General features: G+C 41.5%; 1 protein-coding gene and 1 pseudogene across 2 annotated transcripts in view; both read right to left on the bottom strand.

Moving 5' to 3' along the window:
- AK5 (adenylate kinase 5) overlaps nt 1–25,283 on the bottom strand; it is a 298,444-nt gene that overhangs the window by 50,947 nt on the left and 222,214 nt on the right. The gene's annotated exons all lie outside the window — the stretch shown is intronic.
- On the bottom strand, nt 7,965–8,812 carry LOC116563812 (annotated as a pseudogene). The gene has a single exon (XR_004274587.1). The product of XR_004274587.1 is annotated as a transcription factor BTF3 homolog 4 pseudogene (transcript).

Here is a 25,283-nt window from a genome sequence, read left to right on the forward strand (position 1 = left end):
CTAAAATTAACTCCAGATGGATTAAAGACTTAAACATAAGACCTAACGCCATAAAAACCCTAGAAGAAAACCTAGGCAAAACCATTCAGGACATAGGCGTAGGCAAGGACTTCATGACCACAACACCAAAAGCACTGGCAACAAAAGCCAAAATAGACAAATGGGACCTAATCAAACTCCACAGCTTCTGCATGGCAAAAGAAACAGTCATTAGAGTGAATCGGCAACCAACAGAATGGGAAAAAACTTTTGCAGTTTACCCATCTGACAAAGGGCTGATATCCAGAATTTACAAAGAATTAAGACAGATTTACAAGAAAAAAAAAACAAACAAACCCATTCAAAAGTGGGTGAAGGATATGAACAGACACTTTACAAAAGAAGACATACATGAGGCCAACAAGCATATGAAAAAATGCTCATCATCACTGGTCATTAGAGAAATGCAAATCAAAACTATATTGAGATACCATTTCATGCCAGTTAGAATGGTGATAATTAAAAAATCTGGAGACAACAGATGTTGGAGAGGATGTGGAGAAATAGGAACACTTTTACACTGTTGGTGGGGGTGTAAATCAGTTCAACCATTGTGGAAGACAGTGTGGCGATTCCTCAAGGACTTAGAAATAGAAATTCCATTTGACCCAGCAATCCCATTACTGGGTATATATCCAAAGGATTATAAATTGTTCTACTATAAGGACATGTGCACACGAATGTTCATTGCAGCACAGTTTACAATAGCAAAGAGAGGGAACCAGCCCAAATGCCGATTGATGATAGACTGGACAGGGAAAATGTGGCACATATACACCATGGAATATTATGCAGCCATCAAAAACGATAGTTCATGTCCTTTGTAGGGACATGGATGAACCTGGAAACCATCATTCTCAGCATACTCACACAAAAGCAGAAAATCAAACACTGCATGTTCTCACTCATAGGCGGGTGTTGAACAATGAGAACACATGGACACAGGGAGGGGAGCACTACATACTGGGGTCTGTCAGGGGGAAATAGGGGAGGGACGGTGGGGGGTGGGGAGTTGGGGAGAGATAGCTTGGGGAGAAATGCCAGATATAGTGAAGGGGAGGAAGGCAGCAAATCACACTGCCACGTGTGTACCTATGCAACAATCTTGCATGTTCTTCACATGTACCCCAAAACCTAAAATGCAATTTAAAAAAAAAAGAAAGAAAAGAAAGAGAAGAGGCCGGGCGTAGTGGCTCACGCCTGTAATCCAAGCACTTTGGAGGCCAAGGTGGGCGAATCACCTGAGGTCGGGAGTTCAAGACCAGCCTGACCAACATGGTGAAACCCTGTCTTTATAAAAAAAAAAAAAAAAGAAAGAGAAGAAAAAAAATTTTCTATTGTAATGTTTGACTTGCAGCTCTCCACCAGGGACCACTTAGAATTTCTCCAAATTCCAGGAAGCCCACTGTGTAAAGCTGCTTGCCTTTGCTTATCAGAAACTGCCAGAAATAGCTTCTGTAAAGTTGCTTGCCCTGCATCCCCTCACCCTCCTGGTCCTAAAATCAGGATGTGGTTTTTCAGCTTAAAAACCCTGCTCCCCCTGAGCTCATGGCCACGGGTTGGAGAGACGTGAGTCCTCCGTGCCACCGGCAATAAAGACCCTGCAATTTGGCAAAAAAAAAAAAAAAAGATTTATTTCTCTTGGTTGACATCTTCTTTTCTGTATAACATCATGCTCAGTTTTCTCCAGTCCACATAATAAGCATCAGAATTATTATCTGTAAAATGAGGCAGCTACTGTTGGTGATACTTAGAAATCTTTCTAGATTTTTCCTAGTAAAATGCCATAATCTTACAAAGGTTGGACACAGCTTTTTTTATATTGTAGTACTATTTTAACATCTATTGTGGTACTATATATATGATTTCCCTGCTTTGGCTCCTGTAAAATATAAATATGAATTATATATAAAATATATAAAGTATAAATATATATATTTTACAGGAGCCAGGTAAATTATATATATATGAAATATATTAATAGATAAATCATATGTATGTACAGATACATGTATCTGGTTTACATGTATGATATATATTATGTACTTAAAATTTTGCCTTCCTTATTAGACTCAGTGGTACCTGAGTGTGGAATCTGGGTCTGCTTTGCTCATCATGCTGCCCAAATAGAGTCCCTGAAATACAGTAGATACTTTATAATAGCATCTGAAAGACAAAACAAGGTAATGATAAACGGATCCTTTCCTCCCTATTCCAGGAATCTGATGCTCTCTTTGTTGTCCATATGAAATTTATTTCTCTCGGTTAGCATCTTTTCTTCTGTATAACATCATGCTCGGTTCTCCCCAGTCCAAACGAAAATATTTCTACCATTGCATGTGTCCTCTGAGTTATCTTTATATTCTTTCTCTCTCTCTCTCTTTTTTTTTTTTTTTAAGCCCCAGAAAACTGCCTGTTTCCATTTCCTCTTCATTTATTGACTCCCTATCCTCTTGGAAACTATCTCCTACTTCATCACTCTCTGAAATTGCTCTTTTGTAGTTCAACAGTGATTGCATATTTGTCATATTATTTGTTGGCTTGCTTCTTGTCTTTGATACCTTTAACTCTGTAACACCAACGACCAACATCTTGAAATTCTTTCTCTGGCTTCTAGGACACACAGTTTGCTCACGTTCTCTTCCTTTCTTTGCCAGGACAAAGCTCCCCGAGGGCAGAAACTTCTTCACTTAGGCTGGCAACCCCATAGAACCTGGCCCAGTGTCACAGAAAATTGTTAATGAAAGCCAGTGTCCAGGAGTCTGTGGCCCCACGAAGTGACAACTCTGCTCCTTTCACATAAAAGGATTACGGGACTCAAGGGTTTGAGTTCCAGGTTCACAGCTCAGCCCATTCTCCATCTGGCTAGAGGACTTTGATCAAGTCACATCTCTGCTTTGAGCTTCAACCTCTTCAATTACAAAATGGGGGTGGTCATAATGCCTATTGGTTGTGACGACAAAACACTGCATGTGAATCTTTTGGATTGGTAGCTGGCAAAGTGAAACACATAATAAGCATCATAGTTATTACCTGCAAAATGAGGCAGCTACTGTTGGTGATGCTTAAAAGTCTTTCTAGCTTACTTCCAGTAAAATTCTATGAGCTTACAAAGGTTGGACACAGCAGTTCTATATCGTGGTACTGTTTCAACAGCTTCAAAGATGCATATTCTCCCCAGTTATAGCTTGTGAGAAGATCAATTATCTTTTGCAAATCAAACTATCTTATTCCTAGATAACCATTATATTTTAGAAATCTATCATATTTCTGCCTGTTGAAATATTTCTTTCTCCCTAAATGAAAATCAGTCCCTATGTTGGGCTGAGGTCTTTGTGACTGAACGGCTCTTTTCTGAGAAAAGCTATTATGCCAACAGATCATGAACTGATTGTGCCCTAGGAATGATTCTCAACCAGTCTGGGCCCATGAGTCACTCGAAACATTCTCCATCTGGGAAGAACTGCATCACTGTGCCGGGATCAGCAGGCTGTTGCTGGAACTGACACTCTTGGACCGAAAACAATTGAGAAAAATAGATCTTTATCCTCAAAGACATCTTTATTAGTTCTGAAGTGCACTGACTGCTTCAGGTTATTAGGGGAATATGTGGAAATATGCAAGGGTCAGCTGAAGGTTCTATGGAAAAACTTTAAATGGGACTGGGAATGTCTTGACAGCAGAAACTGTGCCTTATTTATCAGTGCCTGTGTATAGTATATCAATTGATGAATGATGAACTATCTATCTGTGAGCTTCACGGAGGCAACCCTGTACATGACAAGAAAGGCAATTAGGAGATCTTAGTTCTTGACTACTTCTGCTTTGAACTAGCAGAGTGATCCTGGGAGAGTCACTTTGCCTCTTTGGATGCTAGCTTGCCTGTCTGTAAAGAGAAGAGGCTGAATTAGATGAGTGGCTCCCTGTGTTAGACTGTATTACTTTCTTACATATTCAAGCTTTCCTTTCACAGTGCTTCTCCCTGTGCCTGTGGAAGGGTTACTCATCCCCACCATCTTCTTTTTTTCTTTTTTTTTTTGAGATGGAGTCTTGCTCTGTCACCTAGGCTGGAGTGCAATGGTGCGATCTTGGCTCACTGCAACCTTCGCCACCTGGGTTCAAGCGATTCTCCTGCCTCAGCCTTCTGAGAATCTGGGATTACAGGCACCCACCACCATGCCTGGCTATTTTTTGTATTTTCCATAGAGACGGGGTTTCACCATGTCGACCAGGTTGGTCTCGAACTCCTGACCTCAGGTAATCCGCCTATGTTGGCCTCCCACCCTGCCTGGTCTGTCCCAACCATTTGAATTTAAGGGTTCCAGGGGACTTGCTATGGCCCATGAAATGTGGGCAGAGGCAGATGCTATCATTTTTGAGCAGAAGTTTTACATCCGACACACAGTGTGCCAGGTCTTTTCACTTTGCCATGAGACTGGTAGTGTTTTGGGTAATAAGGGCTCCAACAGTATGGTTACCAGAGTGAAGCTGGGGATTGTTTGGAAAAATTCCTGAATTAGTAGACCTGTACATTTCTGGGCTGAGGCCTAGAAACTTATAGTTTTAGAAAATTCACCAGGGAAAGTGTACAGACATCTGCAATTTACTTTGACATGTACAAGAAAAAAAGATGTATTGGATGAATAGAAGGACAGATACATAACAAGACAAGATATACAGGTTGGAGCAGTTCTTATCTGAAATGCTTGGGATCGGAAGTGTTTTAAATTTTATTTTTTTTGGGATTTTGGAATATTTGCATATACTTACTAGTTAAGAATCCCAATCCTGAAATTCAAAACCCCAAATGTTGCTATGAGCATTTCCTTTGAGCATCATGTTGGCACGCAAAAAGATTAGGATTCTGGAACATTTTGGAATTTGGATTTTTGGATTAGGGATACCCAACTTGTAGTAAGATGTTAACTGAAGACTCTAGGTGTTGGGTATACACGTGTTCACTGTATTATTCTTTAAGCTTTGCTGTATGTTCGAAATATTTTCATAATAAAAAAGGATAATTCCCAAGGTGATTCTGATGATTAGCCTGATTCGGAACTTCTAGATTAGATAATCTAAAGGAGGCAATTTGCTGTGAACTCCCCAATGTCACTGCAGGAAGTTTTTGTTGATTTTTCTTTTTATATTTACAACATAATAATGCTAAGATAGTGGCTCTATCATGAATGAATAGTTATTATGATGGTTAATACAAATCCTTATTGCCTTATCACAATCAGGGCCATACCTGTCTTGCAGACGAGGGGAGTTTTTGGTTTTCTTAGCATAAAGCTGGAGAGAATAGTAGAGGAACTGTGGCCTATTTTGCACCAACAATATAGTTGAGAGGCCAAATTTGTTTGAAAAGTCATTGCAGACTATTCAGATAAAGTCACAATACTTTTGGCTTGATATTTTATCTAATAAATATCTGCTTTATGTGTAATTATTTTATTCTTACAACAGCTATTTGAAGCAAGTACTATTCGTAATACTATAACAGATGAAGAAACCGTGCCAAGGGCTAACTGTGCCCTGGTACTACTGAACTCCACAGCTTCCCCCATGTGGGGTCCTTCTGACCTGTTTTTCTGGAAATCAGACAGGCCTCCGTGGTCACTGGGAGCTGAGCTTTCATCAAGGCCCCACCAGGCGGCCAGATGAAACACAGGACGCCCAGTTCAATATTGCGTGAGACTTATACTAAATGCCATGTCACTGTTTACCTAAAATTCAGATCTAACAATGGCTCTTGTACTTTTATTTGTTAAATCTGGCAATTCTATCAGGCCCCATCACTTATTAACTTTTTTTTTGAGACTGAGTCTCACTCTGTCACTCTGGCTGGAGTGCAGTGGTGTGATATTCGCTCACTGCGGCCTCCGACTCTTGGGTTCACGTGATTCTCCTGCCTCAGACTCCCTAGTGGCTGGGATTACAGGCTTGTGCCACCACACCTAACTAATTTTTGTAATTTTAGTAGAGATGGGGTTGCACCATGTTGGCAAGGCTGGTCTCGAACTCCTGGCCTCAAGTGATCTGCCCACCTCAGCCTCCCAAAGTGCTGGGATTATAGGTGTGAGTCACCACGCCTGGCCCACTTATTAACTAAGAATAGTAGACTTTAGGGATGTGATTTCATCTCTGTGCTAACTAACAGTCTATGATTTTACGATTCATTCAGCCAACACCCACCATAGCCACAGCAAGATGTGAAATCCCTCATTAAGACAAGACTCTGAAACCAAATGCCATGACTCCAGCTCTTACATGGACAGAAAATGCAGAAGGTTCAGGTCTCAGGTGAGAGGAAAGAGCAGGCTATTTGAAGCAAGTACTATTCATAATACTACAACAGATGAAGAAACCGTGCCAAGGGCTGACTGTGCCCTAGTACTACTAAACTCCACAGCTTTCCTGGTGCCTGTTGGTGGTGGTTCCTAAATGTTTCTACCCCATGAAGCTGGTGACCTCTTATAGTTCACAACACCCTAACCCCATCTTCACCCTAATCCCCTCCAAACAGAGACAGAGGCAAGATTTCCAAACTGCTCATAAGAAAACGCCATTAAATCACCTGTCCTTTCAGCTGAATACAAATTTACAGAAAAATTAAAAAATGTAAAAACCACAAAAAAAAAAAAAAAAAAAAAAAAAAACCACACAACCAATAACCTATCAAACACCGATCCTTTGTTGCTTCAGCCAGAGGTCTCCAGGGCCTATTCCAGACCCAGCTCATCAAGTACATTTGTTTTTTCAAATCGACAGACCAGGGCTGCTTTTCAAAAGTTGCTTCACTCAGGCTCTGCTGGCATTCTTGGAATTCATTGTTCTAGAGTTCCTGCCTCTTCCAGATTTCTAAACATGCCATTTTTCCTATTTTTGAGCCTACTTTGTACTAGGTCTTAGTAGGCCTCAGGCATATATTAAGTGTGTAATGTAGGAAACTTACAAATTTACTTCTTGCTTTCTATTTTTCCTTCATTTATTAAGGTTTTTTTTTCTTTCTTTTTTTTTTTTTTGGAGACAGTCTTGCTCTGTTGGCCAGGCTGCTGATTTCAGCTCACTGCTACTGCCACCTCCACCTCCCAGGTTCAAGTGATTCATTCTTGTGCCTCAGCCTCCTGGGAAGCTGAGATTACAGGCATGCAGCATGCACTACTATGCCCAGCTAATTTTTTATTTTCATTTTTAGTAGAGACAGGGTTTCATCATGTTGGCCAGGCTAGTCTCAAACTCGTGGCCTCAAGCTATCCACTTCCCTCGGTTTCCCAAAGTGCTGGGATTACAGGTGTGTGCCACCATGTCCCCTTTTCTTTTAAAGAAATACTTTTTTCTCTACTGGGAAAGATATGCTCCTTTCAAAAAAGTAAAAAGAAGAAGAAAAATAGTTCCATTCCCCATAGGTAATTGCTAAAGACACACTTTGTTTTGTTTCTCTGTTGCTTTTTTCCTACATGTGGTTTTCTAGTTTGATTTTCTTTGGGAATCTGTCTGCTCTGATATCTTACCTCTTTTGGCTTGTGGATTCTCACCTGAAAATAAGCTTGTTGATGGAAAATAAGTGTCTTGTTCCAAGGTCATTTCTAGTACTGTCACTCTAACTTATGTCTTTGTCAGAGAACTTGGAGAATATCTGTGCTTGCAGTTTATCTGTGTACAGTAAAGGGAAGTGAGGCATTCAGTGTGAATGTTAGCTGGATTACATCTGAGGTTTTATGTTTCATTCTAGACCACATCATGGAAACTGGAAATCTTATACATAGTGATGGGAACATAAAATGGGCACACATTTTTTGAAGGGGAATTTGGTAATATAAGTTAAAAAATCTTAAAAGTTTGATTCATATCTGTGAATTTAACCTAAAGAGAAAAAAAATCACTGTTTTAGTTACATAGATACTCATTACAGAATTTTTTTTTCTTTCAAAAACCAAAACATTCTCACACTGCACCAATACTTCATATTTTGACCAAAAAAATATCTTGGGAGGAAATGCAAAATGCAAAATAAAATGACCAAAAAATGCTGAACAAACAGCATTATTAATATATAAAATATTCATATAACTGAACTAATAACTAGTAACAGGTAATCTTCTTCTCTGTGTCTGTAAAACTTTGGAACCACATAGCCGATTTGTTAAATCTAGTCCGTGCCAGCTTCCAAAAACCAAAATTTTAGTTAGCTTCATCTTTGATGCCTCATCAACATTTTCTACAAGATGTGCAACATCATCCTCCTCCTCATCAGTGTCTTCCGGTTTTGGTGCTTTACGGTCTAAGACTTGCCGTGGGAACTGTTCAGCTAACTTCCTAAGGCTTGCTAAGCTGTCAACACCAAGCTGACTTAATATTCCAGGAAGAATTTCTGTGATTGGTTTGGCTTCTGTATGACCAGTAATTGCAAAGGTGTTAGCAGAAAGGGAAGCCTGGACTTTGGGATTGTTGAAATGAAGAACCGTCCCATCATCTTTAATCATGCCCCCCTCTTCAATACCAGCTCTATTATTCATAGCTAGTTTTTTCATAGAACTCTGAAGCTTATTGTTATCGGCTGCAGCTGTTCTATATACCACCTTCTTCTTTCTACGAGCTGCACCCTTGCCCCCTATCCGGACCTGAGCCTGAAGTTTGGCTAAGTTTTCTTGATTCATGCTGTTGGTAAATCTGAAGCAGAGAGGGTCCTCCAACACGAGCATGCAGCAAGAGCAAGATGGCTGCCCCAGCTGAGACAGAGACAGACCTCATTACAGAAGTTTTAATGAAAGCAAAAAAAAAGGAAAAAAATAATGTATCGTGAAAATACCACAATAGGTATAAACTGAATGAATTATATTACAGCAATATAAAGGCATAGGATGCAGTCATTAAAATGATGTGCTGGAAGAAGACATATACAAAAGAATAGCTGCAGTGTGATTCCATTTATGGAAATAGAAAATGTCTACGGTGATCTTTGCAGGGAGTAGTGATGAGGAGGAGACACAGGGAGACTTCTGAGGTTCTGGTCATGTTCAATTTCCTGATCTGCATCTTGGTAAGATAGATGCATCCAATTAGTGAAATTTCATCACACAGAATACTTAGGGCTTGTGTACTTTCCTGTTTTTCTGTATCAGTTGAATTACAAAATAACTTTTAAAAATGACATGGCACATTCAGGTATATTGTCTTGGAAAGACGCCCATGAGGTTTTGTTAAGCATAAAAGGTAGGTTTTAAAATTGCATCTCATTCTGATGAAAAATGTATATTAAAAATATATACACACACACACACATACATATATGCAGAAGAAAAACTAAGAGAAATATAAATCAAAATACTAATAGTTTTCATTCCCAGGCATTGGGCTGTTTGGTGATTTTGTTGTTGTTGATACACGCTTTCTAGAATGAAGATGTATTATTTTTGTAAAAAGAAGAGAAATCTGGCTGGGCGTGGTGGCTCATGCCTATAATCTCAACACTTTGGTAGGCTGAGGCGGGGATGAATCATTTGAGGTCAGGGGTTCGAGACTAGCCTGACCAACATGGTGAAACCCTGTCTCTCCTAAAAATTCAAAAGAAAAATTAGCCGGGCGTGGTGGTGGGCACCTGTAATCCCAGCTACCCAGGAGACTGAGGCAGGAGAATCACTTGAACCCAGGAGGTGGAGGTTGCAGTGAGCCGAGATTGCGCCATTGCACTTCTGGCCTGGGCGACTCAGTGAGACGTCATCTTGTGGGGAAAAAAAAAAAAAAAAAAAAGAAATCGTAAAATTTAAAAATGTTCTGGCCAATCTGTTTTAGGAAAGATTTGGGCTGCATGTGTCTAAAGAGATATGACTTAGGGGGAAATGATAAAAGTAGAATTTATTCATTCATTCCATAAGAAAATGTGATGAATCCAAATGAGCTAGGCACTGTAAGGACTGGGCACACAGACACGAGAAGATAGCACCCTGCTCTCGAGGAGCCTGCAACTGACAACAGAAGAAGCTGCATGCTTTTAACTGGATGAAGACACAAATCACAAGAAAAGTGTATATGTCTTCAAACATTTGAATGGCCAGGGTGGAGAGAAAGCTAATTTTCTTTTCTTTTTTTTTTTTTTTCTGTATTTTCATATTTATTGCAGCATTATTCACAATAGCCAGAATATGGAAACAACATAGGTGTCCCTCACTGGATGAACAGATAAGGAAAATGTGGTAGGTATACACAATGGAATAACATTCAGCTTAAAAGAAGAAAATCCTGTCATTTGCAACAACATAGACCAACCTGGAGAACATTATGGTAAGAGAAATAAGCCAGGCACAGAAACACAAATACTGCATAATGTCACTTATATGTAGAATCTAAAAAAGTTCAACTCAAGGAAATAAGAAATAGAGTAGTGGTTACCAGAGTCTGGGAGAGAAGGGGATGATCAAAGAGATGCTGGTTAAAACATACAAAATTTCAGTTAGATAAAAGAAATGAGTTCAAAAGATCTTTTGTACAACATGGTAATTATAGTTAATAATAATGTATTCTATTCTTGAAAGTTGCTAAGAGAGTAGATTGTAAGTGTTCTCATAACAAAAATGATAAGTTTGTGAGGTACACATGTTAATTAGCTTAATTTAGCTATTTCTCAATGCAAATGCATTTTAAAACAATATAGTATACATAATAAATATATACACATTTTACTGTATAATCAGTTTTTTAAAAATAAATATTTTTAAAATTTAAAAATATATATTTAAGAAAATACTTCCTGGCAAGAGTGGCATCCTGATAATTTAAATGGAGGCATTTGGTTACACTAAGATAACTGTGAATACTCCAGGTCTCTAACTGCCTGAAACAGCAGGGAGGCAGCACACAGGTTAGCAGACTTTCTTCTGTCTGATAAATAGAGACTTGTCTTACTTTAGTCTTTAATGGGAGAAAGTTAATTTTCTATGTATGGCAGGAGTAGACTAAATAGTGAATATTTTTCTTCAATCATAATTCTTTTTTTTTTTTTTTTTTGAGATGGAGTCTTGCTCTTGTCACCCAGGCTGCAGTGCAGTGGCAGGATCTTGGCTCACTGCAACCTCCGCCTCTGATTCTCCTGCCTCAGCCTCCTGAATAGCTGGGATTATAGGCTCCCATCACCACATCCAGCTAATATTTTTGGATTTTTAGTAGAGACGGGGTTTTACCATGTTGGCCAGGCTGGTATCGAACTCCTGACCTCAGGTGATCCACCTGCCTTGGCCTCCCAAAGTGTTGGGATTATAGGCGTAAGCCAGTGTGCCCAGCTTCAACCCCAATTTTTAATAAAACCTTATAGACAAATCTATCCAGTCTTAATCGGTTTGACCATAAGGTTTCTCATAAACCTTTTATAACTCTTTACAAATTCTTGTTAAAGAGCACATCCTTGCTCTGTGAAAAACCTGTTGTGCTTTATTCCAAAAGCATGGAAAAAACTGAATAATAGCCCTTTAAATTTAGCCAATATGGTCATATACAGAATCTCTTTTACAATTAATTTTTCACAAACCTTCCAAAACTTGCTCAAACCTTTTAGGTTTATCCTATGTAATTTAAAACAACCCTTTAGCCCTCTAAACTAAGCAAAAATGTACATCTCCAAGCCTTCTTATAATCCTTTACTAAAAGCACATTTCACTTCCTCACAGGCCTTGCATGTGACACCGATTGTTTTTAGTAATCTTAATTACACGTTACAATGTTAACTCTTAGCAATTTTTATTTTTGGTGAAAAACCTGGTAGGTGACTGTTTTGTTTTGTTTTGAGATGGAGTCTTGCACTGTTGCCCAGGCGGGAAGGCAGTGGTGTGATCTCGGCTCACTGCAATCTGCGCCTCCTGGGTTCAAGCAATTCTCCTGCCTCAGCCTCCTGAGTAGCTGGGACTACAGGCATGTGCCACCATGCCCAGCTAATTTATTTTTTGCATTTTTAGTAGAGATGGGGTTTCACCATGTTGGCCAGGATGGTCTCAATCTCCTAACCTCGTGATCCACCCACCTAGGCCTCCCAAAGTGCTGGGATTACAGGCGTGAGCCACCATGCCTGGTGAGTAGGTGATTAATTATGTACTAGATGTGGAGCCTAGGACACCAGACAGAAGTGCCTAAACAGTGGAATTTTTGACAGAGCAGGTTTGACTCAGTCTTAGGAAGGCCTTCCTATGGACAGTAGATGCCTGATAGAAACACATCATCTCCCCTGCTGGGAACCAAGTGGATGCAGTCAGTGTCTCCTAGGGCTCAAGGCTAGGACAGTTCCACCTGAGTTCACCTATACCACAGCAGGGCGTGAGAGCGGGTGGCATTTCTGGGGTTTTGGTTAGTAGTCCGAGAAGGATTGTTGGGCAGTTCCAAAAGAACAACTTCAAAAGCAGGGCTGCACCTCCCAAAGTTTCTGACTTTGAGTAAACTGAAGGCCTCCGGGAGGGGTAGCTGATTCTGCTGCCACTCCTCAGATGAGCATCTTCTTCCTATTGTTTTGGTGAGCTCAGTCCTACCAGGGATGATTAAAAACCAAAACTGTTTTTTTTTTTTTTTTTTTTTTTAAGCCAAATCTACTTTAACTGCTGTCGGGAGGAGGCTTAGACTTTGTCATGGAAACATGATATCTACTTTCTCCTTCTTTGTAAAAAATTAATGGTTTTTATTATTTATTTATTTAGAGACAAAGTCTCACACTGTCTCCCAGGCTGGAGTGCAGTGACATGATCTTGGCGCACTGCAACCTCTGCCTCCTGAGTTCAAGTGATTCTCCCATCTCAGCCTCCCAAGTAGATAAGATTACAGGCACCCGCCACCATGCCTGGCTAATTTTTTGTTTTTTCAGTAGAGATGGGGTTTCACTATGATGATCAGGCCAGTCTTGAGCTCCTGACCTTGCGATTCACCTACCTCGGCCTCCCAAAGTGCTGTGATTACAGGTGTGAGCCACCACGCCCAGCGCATTCCTCATGATGTTTATTGTGGGCACATGGCTATCTGAAATATGGATTACATTTACCAGCTTCCCTTGCAGTAAAAGTGTCTTCTTGACCAATGAGATGTCAGTAGAACTGGTGAATGCAACTTCCAGGCAGTGTCCTTAAAGGGAAGAAGCAAGTTCTTTTGCTCCATTTCCTCTTTCCTTTTTAATGGGCTTAGGACATAAGGGCTGGAGCTTCAGCAGCCATTTTGGGACATAAGCTAACTCTGGAGAAGCCACACAAAGGAGCAGAAAAATATAGGGAACCTGAGTCTCTCAGGCCATAGCATGTCATACCACTGCTATAACTGCTTGTACCTAGAATTTACATAAATTTTTGCCTTGTTTAGCTACAGTTATTTTTATAATTTTTATTTTTATTTTTTGAGACAGAGTCTCGCTCCGTTGCCAGGCGCCAGGCTGGAGTGCAGTGGCGCAACCTCAGCTCACTGCAACCTCTGCCTCCCAGGTTCAAGCAAGTTCTCCTACCTCAGCCTCCTGAGTAGCTGGGACTACAAGCACGTGCCACCACACCCAGCTAATTTTTATATTTTTAGTAGAGATGCCGTTTCACCATGTTAGCCAGGATGGTCTCAATCTCTTGACCTCGTGATCTGCCCACCTTGGCCTCCCAAAGTGCTGGGATTATAGGCGTGAGCCACCGAGCCCAGCCTAGCTACAATTATTTTAAAAAAACTTTCAGCCAAAGAAAATCCTAACTGATTCAAAGTTCAAAGAGGGGCAATTGTCAGGATAGTGAAAATCCTGACACTTGAAATACTGAAATCAAGACTAGATAGTTATCTGTCAGTGATGTTCAAGATTCATTTCCTGAATTGATTAGGGAATTAAGCTACACTAACCTCTCTCTGAGCTCTGTGCTTCTCCTGCCAGGGAGGAGTGAGTAAATAAGCAGTCTCTGATTTACACTATCCAGTGATGCTCCACAGTGCTGGGACTAACATTTTAGTTCAGGATTCTTTCTTCTTTGGAGAAGACTAGAAGATAGGGCTCTGATGAGTTATTTTTGTTTGACCTGAACTACTAATTTAAATGTAAGCCTTTTTCTATATTTGCACCCACTAACCCCTACATTCATGGACAGTATTAAAAGAAAAAAGTAAAAGGAGAAGGTATAATGAGATGTCTAGTCATGGGCTGCATAATGACACTTCAGCCAATGATGAACTACACATAGGATGGTGGTCCCATGACATTATAATACACTGTATTTTTACTGTGTCTTTTCTGTGTTGAAATACACAAATACTTACCATGGTGTTACTATGTATTTACACTATTCTGTACAGTAACATGCTGTATGGGTTTGTAGCTTGGGAGCAATAGGGTATACCATATAGCCTAGGTGTGTAGTAGGCAACACCATCTAGGCTTGTGTGAGTATGCACTAGGATGTTCCCATAACAAGGAGAGTGCCTAATAAGAGATTTCTTAGAACGTACCCCCGTTGTTAAGAGATGCAAGACTGTATATGGGAGAATTCATGGTGTTTCCTTGCCTGCCCTGTTCACCAGCTCTGGGCTGGTCTTCAGTCAACATATGCATCCAGGGTTTTCAAGGTTTGGCCCACCTCCTTCCCGTTTTTGGGCCATGAGGGGCATTTCCCTACTGCCATGATTTGCTCCTAATTTGGCATCTCCCTGCTTGCAATCCCTCTCTCCTCAGCCCTCTCTCAAACTTAGGGATTCCCATCCATTCTTTGAGACTCCCCTCAGTTCTTAGCTTTTACAGGAAGAGGCTCCAACCATTGTGCTTTCTTTATCTTCTCATCCCTGGTAACCTTCACTGAATGGCTCCTTTGTCAGTTAATTCTACACTGCCAAGTATGGGCTCTGAAGTTTTCATCAGCATGAATTCTGGTTTCACTGAATAGATTATAAGCTCTGTGAGGGGTGGGAACGTAAAACAAAACAAAACAGATCTCCACCATACTTATCACAACAATGATGCATAATTCAGTCTTTGCTTGTTATTTTGTCTTTTTTATTTTTTTTGAGGTGGAGTCTCGCTCTGTTGCCCAGGCTGGAGTGCAATGGCATGATCTCGGCTCACTGCAACCTCTGCCTCTTGCCTTCAAGGAATTCTCCTGCCTCCGCCTCCCAAGTAGATGGGATTACAGGCACCCACCACACACCTGGCTAATTTTTAAATATTTTTTAATAGAGGCAGGGTTTCATCATGTTGGCCAGGCTGGTCTCAAACTCTTGACCTCAGATCCATCTGCCTCGGCCTCCCAAAATGATGGGATTACCGGAGTGAGCCACTGCATGGGGCCTTCTTTTGTCTTTAATGGACACTTTATCAACACAACAATTCCAGTACTCACTCCATTCTTTGAAGGATGGTGACATTTGGGGTCTGTTTCATCAATGTAATTGTTATTTGTTTTGTGTTTTAACTTTGCTTCCTGATGTCTAAGCTAGCTACTTAATTGTGGACTAGAACCTGAGTCTAATATGGAAACCGTGTGCTACTTTACTAAGCAAAATTTACCAAAAGCCATATCTCTTCTTTTGGTTTTATGTATTTATTTTGTGGGAAGGGGCCATAAAAACTTTATAAAGACTCCACGTTGATCCTTCAGGACCAGAGGAAGAGTTTCTTAGTTATGGATGGTTCTTAAAAATAGCCATGCCTACAGAGTGAGACCCTGTCCCCCACCAAAAAAAATGGCTGGGCTTAGTGGCTCATACTTGTAAATAATCCTGGCACTTTGGGAGGCCAAGGCAGTGGAACAGCTGAGGTCAGGAGTTCCAGACCAGCCTGACCAACATGGTAAAACCCCATCTCTACTAAAAATATAAAAATTAACTTGGCATGGTGGTGGGCACCTGTAATCCCACATACTCGGGAGGCTGAGGCAGGAGAATTACGTGAACTGGGGAGGCAGAGATTGCAGTGAGCTGAGATTGCACCACTGCACTCCAGCCTGGGAGAAAAGAGTAAAACTCCGTCTCAAAAAAAAAATAAAAAAAAAAAAGTACAAAGAACAGTTATAAAACACAACATGGATGAAAATGTTCAAATTTACATAATTGGAAAAGGGTTAGATATCCCAAATAAATAACTCTTTCAAAGTTTTATATTAAAAAAAATAGCCATGCCTCATTGTTTTACCTCAAACCTCTGCTCTTATCATTATGGCTCTGAGATGGTTATTACTGGGAGACAGATTAATACATTTACTTCCAATAATGAGTCTGTATTAGCCACACCTGAGTTTGAGGAACTTGGGGGAAGTAACAATCTGAGCTTTCATCATTTTCCATTCCATTCCTTCATTCTAAAGACAAACACTGAATGCCTACTAAATGCCAGGCATTCTGATAGGTGCTACAGAAACAAACCAAAAGGAAAAAGTGGCATGGTCTCTGTCATCTAGGAAATTTAGTAAAGGTCCACCCTCCAATCAGTTGGCCATCACCACCTTCTAGCAAATCGTCCTCTGAAGGGGTTCCCAAGAAGCTGTCTCTAGGTGTCTGCTGGCTGGCTTCTGGCCTCGGCCAGGTTTCTCACTGCTAAACATTCTCTTCCTTTCTCAACAGCAGATGTTGGAATGAGGGGCAGTCTCAGTGCTGGCCTCAATGGCTCCAGCCAGACCACACTGAGGACTTCCAAAAAAACCAGTGTGTTCTGCTTGCAGCTCTTCCCCACTAGCTTTCCTTGCATTGACTACAAGAGTTAGTTCAAACAGGGTCATATGTAACTGGCCCAAATAGGTTCAACACACTTTACACCGCGGGGCTGGTGGTGATGGGTGGATGCAAAGCAGTAACGTGTGATCCCCTTTCTAGTTGAAGGAACTCCCTGCTGGCTGGCAGAGCCAGGTGGAACATCTTCAGAGTCAGTGCCCCAGGCAAATATGAGAAAAAATATCACTTAGCGGGCAGGAACATAAGTCACAGTAAAGCAAAACAGCTACCCTGTTACAAGAAGAAAGAGTCCCTTATTGCCTTAACCAGCTGATGGTTGGTTTAAATATGTTTTCATTTGTGGTTAACAAAACACTCAGAATCTTGGTTCAGAGGAGCCGGGAGCAAATTGGAAAGGAAATATTTTGTGAGCGTTACATTTGGAGGGCCAAAACAGTCACTGACCCCTTAATCACTGGCTTGTTACTCTGCCTCATTCTTCAAGGCAAAAAAATGGTTTCCTATGGCAAAACGGTCTCCTATAGCGCTGGATTGCTGTAAACAACTGCAAGAATGTGTCAGCTAGAGGAAATGGCAGCGTATAGGGAGGTTTAAGCCCAAGGCATCAGAGACGTATTCTCATTTCAACTGATTGATCTCAGCCAACTACAGCTTGTTGTAGGTGAAATACCACTTAATAGCTCACTCCCTGAGGGAGTGTTTCATTTTAACAAGAAATCCCCGAGGAAACAAACAGGCATTTAACCTGTAAACTTCTGTTATGGTTTCCCCATCTGGTTGCCTTCCTTGTTCCAATTCACTTCTGAACTCATCCTCACCCTCCTTTTCTCAAGGCCCTCTCCCTCTCACTGGATGTCTCCCCTCACTCTGCATATAGTAGCTACAATGACAGCTAACGTTTGTATTCACTAGGAGCCCTGTTGCATGTGCTAACTCATTTCATTCTCACAAGAACCCCATGACCTAGGTACGATCATGACTTCCACACGACAGGCGAGAAACTGAGGAACAGTGAGTGTGAGGATGATGCCCAAGGTCACACAGCCATACACGTAGGAGCAGCATCTGAACTCCCGTAGCGTTGCTCTTAACTAGAGCCTGTACTGCCTCCCTCTTACACAAATGAGCTCGGGTCTCTCATTTGAAAAAATTCCACCCTGGATATTCACTTTCCTTTAGATACAGTCCTAACTCCTGCCCTTCTCTCAGAGTCAACTTTCTTGAAAGTACAGTCTGTACACGTCCTCATTTACTCACATCCTAGTCACCCCTAACTCTCTGGCTTTACCCCTTGCTGTTCCTCTGGAACTGCTCTCACCAGTCACCAATAACTCTTCTGTTGCCAAACCCCACAGACAATTTTCATTATATTTTAGTGAACCTTTCCCAGACGGAAACTCTCCTCCCTTGCCTTGATGATGCCATTTGCTCTAGATATCCCACTTTCCTCCCCATGCTCTTCTTCTCTGGCTCTGGCAGGGGTCTTGGGAAGGCTCCAGGTCTTAGCTCTCTTCCATTCTCACCCTAAGCTCACTGGGGTGACTTCTTGCACACACATGACTTCATCTGTTGAGGTCCTGATGAATTCCACATCTGTGTCTCTAGCCAGAACTTGTATTTTTGGGATCAGCTCTGAAAAAATCTCTTGTTTAATGGACATCATTGCATGGATGTCTCATAAGCATCTCAATCTTAAGATGTTTAAAACTGGCTGAGTGCTCATGCCTGTAATCCCAGTGCTTTGGGAGGCCAAGGCAGATGGATGGCTTGAGCCCGAGTTCAAAAACAGCCTGGGGAAAATGTTGAAACCCTCTATCAAAATTACAAAAAATTAGCTGGGCATGGTGGTGCGTGCCTGTAGTCCCAGCTACTGCAGAGGCTGAGGTGGGAGGATCAGCTGAACTTGGGAAGTTGAGGCTGCAGTGAGCCATGGCTGCACCACTGCCCTTCAGCCTAGCTGACAACGCAAGGCCGTCTTCAATAACAACAAACAAAAAAGTTTAAAACTGAACTCATCTATCTCTCAAAATCTATTTCTTCTACAAATGCCTCCTCTTTGCATGGCACTTCCATCCATGTGGCTGTGTAAACCAGCTGCTTCAGAGGCACGTTCATGTCCTTCCATTTACCTGCTCCCACAATGGATCTCCACAGCCCACTGATTTTGCCTTGTAAATCTCTTGGATCTGCTCTTCTTTCTTCCTTCCCTTTCCCTTTCCTTTCCTTCCTTCTTTCTCCTTCCTTCCTCCCTCCCTCCTTTTTTTCTTTTCCTTCCTTCCTTCCTCTGTCTTTCTTTCCTTCTTTCTTTCTTTTTTCTTTTCTTTCCCTCAACTGTCTCCTTTCTCCTGTCCTGGTTGCCAGAGTGCTCTACCTGAAGTTGGATGCTGACATCTTACTGAGTAAAATCCTTCATGGCGCCTCACTGCCACAGGATGAAGTTCGTACTTCTTCTCCTGGCATCACAGCCTCTCACGACCCAGATTTTGCCTTTTCTCCAGCTCTGCCTCTTACCACTTCCCATCCCTCTCATCTCTGAGGCTCCCTCCTGCAAACACCATTCCCTCAGCTCTTGCTCTGGGCTCATCCCCACTTCCTTCCCACGTAGCACTTGGCCAGTTCCTTTTCTTCTTTCAGACTCGGCTCTGACTTCCTCTCTCAACCCTGATCCTGGCTTCAGTCTTGCTCACCACTGCCGGCACCTCTGCCACTGCCTATGCCAAGCTGTGCTATTTGTTGGCTTCCTCCCTACAACATGAGCTCCTTGAGACTAGGGAGCCTTGCCTTTCATCTTTGTAACCTTAGACTGCCATTTTGCTGATATGTAGTAGAAACTCAATAAATGTGTCAAATGAACTAATAAAATTCACCCAAAGCCATATATACCAAATGGATGAACGTACCATAGCAGAGAGGGAATCTCTTTCTCATGTGGGGAGTTTAAGCTTTCCCCCTTAAGTCTATATATCCCCTCCACCTCCATACTAGGCCATTATTTGAATCAGTATACAGGGGAGATACTCCATTCCACCCACAAAAAAAGTCACCGCATGACCAGGTTCCCTCAGACCCACCCAGCATCACACGCTCAAACACTTGCTGATTGCTGCCAATGGCCCTCAGAAGTAGTTTTGGTAACGCTCACAAAACAGGTACCTACGCTCTCTCTTTATGGTAAAAGAGATGGCATATATTCTGAAATCACTGCACTTTCAGTGATGGGTTAGGATAGTTTTATAGGTCCAAATTGTTTCCTGTTTGGAAGTTAAAATGGAATTTTACATAATTGACAGAAACACGGCTGGGGTAGTCAGAAGTCTGTTTCATTGCTGTTCACTTGATATCTTATGTGACCTTTGTTTTCAGACATCGATGGCTAGATATGTAGGAACAAAGTAAAATAGACAATTGCAGCACTTATTCGAATAATGATGGCAAACTTCCCTCACCCACTGTTTCCACAGCTTCACCTACATTTTGGTTTCCTTGCTTTCTATCTACAGACACTTTCAGGGCATGGGCTTTGATGTCTGAGAAACTTGGGTCTGAGTCTCAATTCTGTCACTTATTAACTGTGTAACCCTGGGAAAGTTATTTAACCTTTTTGAGCCTTGATTTCTTCAATTTCTTCCCTGTAAAATGGGGAAGAATATGAGTGTTGATGACTGTGTGAGGTTTTAATAAGATACTGCTTATGAAGACAGCACAGTATCTGGAACACAGGTCACCAGTATATGTTCATTTTAATCTTGTTATTAGGTAATTAAAATGAGTATTTTAAGGCTAGAGGATGGAGTATTTGACTGACTTAATTTCCTTCACACTTCACTTCCTTGGGCTATGTCTCTGTTGTACAAGTTTCCAATTAAGAGAACAGTTAGCAATATGTTAACTTGTTCGTCACTCAAATTTGGAACTGACAGAGAATAACATTTTGCTATTTTAAAAGAAATCCAAAGGAGATAAGGGGTTGGCCTAAGGGTACCCAGAACTTGGATATAAACACAAGACTTTGGGTATTCTCTTTTCTCCAGTGTGGGGGCCTGCTAGAGTCTGCGGCATGTGCCACTGTCCCCTGATCATTCATAGTGGCTCTCCAAACAAGCGAAAGAGGCACTCAGGGAGTCAGCCTGGAGATGTACCTTAACTCAACTGCTAATCAATAAGCAGGACAACACAGACAAGGAACACTGGTCATTTCCTTGAATGCACTTAGCCTTTAGTGAACAGCTAAATACCTAAAGCTTCATCAGGTAACTCAGTTGATGAATTAAGAGTGCTTCCGAAAAGATTTCAACAAATGGGTAGGGACACAATGAGTACGAGGTCTCCATTACCTTTACTGGGTAACCTCATGTACCTGGGCTCTTTTCTGCTTAGCAGTAATCTGCCCTTCTAGGTGAGTCCTAAACTCCTGCCATGTCATGCTGTGTTGCGAGGACTGTTTTATGTCTTTTTGAATTTCATGGTTCTTTGAGCATAGTAAGCCCTTGATAAAGGCTTATTAATTTGCTTTGATTAAATGAAGAATTCATTGCATTCTAGTTCAACACTACTTAGAGCCTTTTTGCAGTGAAAAGGTTTATATAATTAAGTAGGTTCACTGTCACCACAAAATGCCCACATTTCTCCAACATTAGAAAGACATCTTGTTAGTTGGTAAATGCATTTGAGGCTGTCTTGGAAAGCAGTCCAATGTCTCTTTTCCTTTACTCTCTCATTCTGAATGGCGTGGACTTTAAAATACAGGTATTGGGGCTGGGAGAGTATAAAAGGGGCCTTGGTGTCTGTGTCCCTTCAAGGGAGAAAGAACTGTGAGATCTGGTGCCTGTGTCTGGAGCTGGGACAGTGCTCCAATTGGGCCAGGCCAATGGCGAGAGTCAGATGGCAACTTATCCTCTAGGAGATCCCAGCTGTATGAGTCAGGGCTTTCTAGAGTAACAGAAGCGACAGGATATATATATCCTGTTGCTTATTATTCCCATTATAAGCCCATATATACATATGGGCTTATTGTGAGAATTGGCTCACTCCATTATGGAGCGCAAGAAATTCCATGATAGGCTATCCATAAGCAGAGGAACAGGGAAGGTAGGGGTGTAGTTCAGCCAGGGCCCAAAGGCCTGAGAACCTGGGGGGGCTGCTGGTGTCCGTGCGCAGGAGAAAATGGATGACCCAGCTCCAGAAGAGAGAGAGTGAATTCATCTTTCCTCAGCCTTTTTGTTCTAGCCCAGCCAGAACAGATTGGATGGTGCCCAACCACATTGGTGAGAGTGGATCTTCCTTACTCAGTCCACTGATTCAAATGCCAATCTTTTCTGGAAGAAATACCTTCACAGACACAGCTAGAAATAATGCTCTACCAGCCAGCTGTGTATCCCTTAATTCAGTCAAGTTGACACCTAAAATTAACCATCACACCCACCCCTAGCTCATGAGCTGCCTGATTTCACTTCATAGTGGAGATTCAGTCAAATCCAGTCTGGGTTTTCTTAGTCCTATCCAGTGATTTCTGATAACCTTGATAGTCCAGGTCAAAGTTCAGTCTCCCTGTCAGGGCCACTCTCCCACCTGGAAGGTTTTCTGTGCCCTCCCTTCAGTTCTGGTTCTTCCTGCTGCTCCTGATTCCCTGGGCTGTACCACCTCCTTCTTCCAGCCAGCCCCCTGCTTTGGGACCTGCTGCTACAGTCCTCTTCGCTTTCTTCTGACAAGTGCACAGCCTTTCCTTTTAGGCATCCCTTGCACCACTGGGCACAGAGAAACACTCAGAACTTTTTCCAAGCCTACGGGAGCCCAGAGAAACAGGGCTTTCAGCAGATGCCCCTCTTTTCCCCTGACCTCTTCCTCACATTTGTGAGGCTATTCGCTTGGAAAGATACAAGGAACTTTTTCCCTTTGAGATCCCTAAGTGCAAAATCTGGGGTTTCTGTCCCATATCAACGCACACACCCCAACCCCCAAGTCACCCCACAGTGGTAGGTCTCAAAGTGTGGCCCACAGACATTGGAGGCCCCGTATTTTCATTATAACACTAAGAGGTTATCGGCGTTGCGGAGGTGGCGCAGAAGCAATGGTTATAACCTGTGGTGCACTGCAGCAGTGTATGAGTCCCGCTGTACTAGTCATGTGCTTCACTACCATGTACTCATGGTAAAAAACAGAGAAAGAAAATGCCAATGTTACATAAGAATGCCCTTGATGACACAGTAAAAAAGACACATTTTATTTCATTTTGACCCTTTGACCCTTAAGCACACATCATTTTAATATTTTGCGTGACAAAATGAGAAAGACGCATAAGGCTCTTTAGCACACCTATGGTTTTTGTTGTTTTGGAAAAAGCATTTGTGTGATTATTTAAGTGGCTGAATCAGTTGCTTTTAAAAGTGAACACCATATCTACTTTCTGAAAGAACATCTAACAAACAAACTGAGGTTTTCTTCAGACTTCAGTATCTGGCAGACATTTTCTTGAAAATAAATAAAGCCTGTCACTTCAAGAAAAACCAAAAACAACAAAAACAACAGGCAGTGTTTTTTGCCAAAATCCATGCTTTCAACCTCCAGATCCACCACTTATAGCAATAACTCAATTCCCCAAAGTCTTACTTGAAAAATCAGGATAGGAATAGTGCTTACTCCAGGGGATGTGTAGGAGCATTCAACAAGATAACATTATAAAGTGTTTTATGTAGTGCCTGGTACGTGTTAATTGCTCAATAAATGTTGGCTGCTATTACAGCTACACTGAGTTAAAATGATCCTATTTCTTTCATATTTAATTTAACCAAATATGTAAGTTAATTCCATCAAAAGTGTTCACGTTGAGCACCAAGTAGATACTTTAAAAAATCAATTCACGGCTGCGTGCGGTGGCTCACGCACTTTGGGAGGCCAAGGCGGGCAGATTCACCTGAGGTCAGGAGTTTGAGACCAGCCTGGCCAATGTGGTGAAACCCCATTTCTACTAAAAATACAAAAATTAGCCTGGCGTGGTGGCATGCACCTGTAATCCCAGCTACTAGGGAGACTGAGGCAGGAGAATCACTTGAACCCAGGAAGCGGAGGTTGCAGTGAGCCAAGATCACACTACTGTACCTCAGCCCGGTGAAAGAGTGAGACTCCATGTCAAAAAAAAAAAAAAAAAAAAAAAAAATCAATGGTTCTTTAATAATAAGGCAATAATGAAATGACAACATGGCTATAATGAAATAGTGGCAGCAGGCATTGAAATATTGAGTTTTAAGCAAAAATTCTTATTTTTCCAGTTTTTCTTAGGAAAATAAATAGGACTATTTGTGCAGTGGTAAAAAATGCACTTATTAACATAAAACATTGCCAAAATACCTTCCAAAGCTCACTACTTAAAAACAGTTTATCACAGCAGTAATGCCAATGTACACCAGGCTACCTGAGTTCCTGACACATTGAAAGCTACGGCCTTTGAATCATTGTATCATTAACCTCATACCTCACCTGAAAAGTCAGATGTGTTTTCCAAATTGGAGCACTTCTACCCAAGCTTTGGATATAAATTAGCAGGAATTTAGATTATGTCACATTTTGGGCATAGGTAAGCAGTGAAAAATGGAGAAGGGAAAAAGAAGCCACAATACATTGGCTTATAGCAAAATAATGATCAGGAGATTAAAAAAAAGAAAGACAAAAGGAAAGAAATATATCAGAAAAAGTTGGGGAAAACGGTAGGAACCTGTTAGTGGGACATAACGCAGCTCCGTAAAAATGTATTTTTACATTTTCTAAATAACTTTCAGTCTACGGAAATGATCGAGTCCCTGTCTTGTACATCAGTGCAGGTTCTCATATCTTGTGTGTGAACAACTGAAGTCCACAGCGTCTTTTCCGATCCTTTTGATCATCTGGGCTACGTGGAGAAAGGAGCATCTGATTAGGCTCCTAATTAACATAAAAACCATCCTGCAAGAAACAGCCACAGCAGCAGCAACAAGCTGCTTGTCAGTTCCAGGCCAGGAATTCCAATTGCAATTTTGGTTGTTACGGAAACAGACCACACTGCTTCTTAAAGAATTCATTATTCCAATAAATATTTGTTGTTCTAGTCATTAAGTAGTACCCAAACGAATGATGTAGACACAAGGGAGGAGGAGCACAGAGGAGGAGAGCTGTCGATTATAGCAGAGTTCTCAGGGAGCTAGGACTTAACCCTGACCTTGGGGCATGATTAGTAGGGGAGAAGGCATTGCCAGTGAAAGGGTTGGCAAAGTGCAACAGGCTCAAGAGATAATAAGGAGGCAGGCATGGTTGGAGCCAAAGATTGACATGGGAGTGTGGTGGGAAATGGGAAAGACACACTGAGGCAGGCAGCAGAGAGCTTTGAAGGCCAGTCTAAGGAGTTTAGACATTTCTGTGGACAAAAAGGAACTGATGGATACGTTAAAACAGGGAAAGAATGGTTTAGGCGTATTTAGACAAATAGTGAGGACGTTAACCTAGACTCTGGCTAATACTGCAGCCCCAATGTAGTTCAGGTAGGTGCCAAGAAAATAATTTAAAAAGTGAAAATTCAGTCATCCCAGACAAAACTACTGTTTCACTGAAAGAAACTGACTTTTATT

The sequence above is a fragment of the Sapajus apella genome, unplaced genomic scaffold, assembly GCF_009761245.1.
Source record: "Sapajus apella isolate SASKATOON/1434 unplaced genomic scaffold, GSC_monkey_1.0 scaffold36, whole genome shotgun sequence".
Lineage (NCBI taxonomy): Eukaryota > Metazoa > Chordata > Mammalia > Primates > Cebidae > Sapajus > Sapajus apella.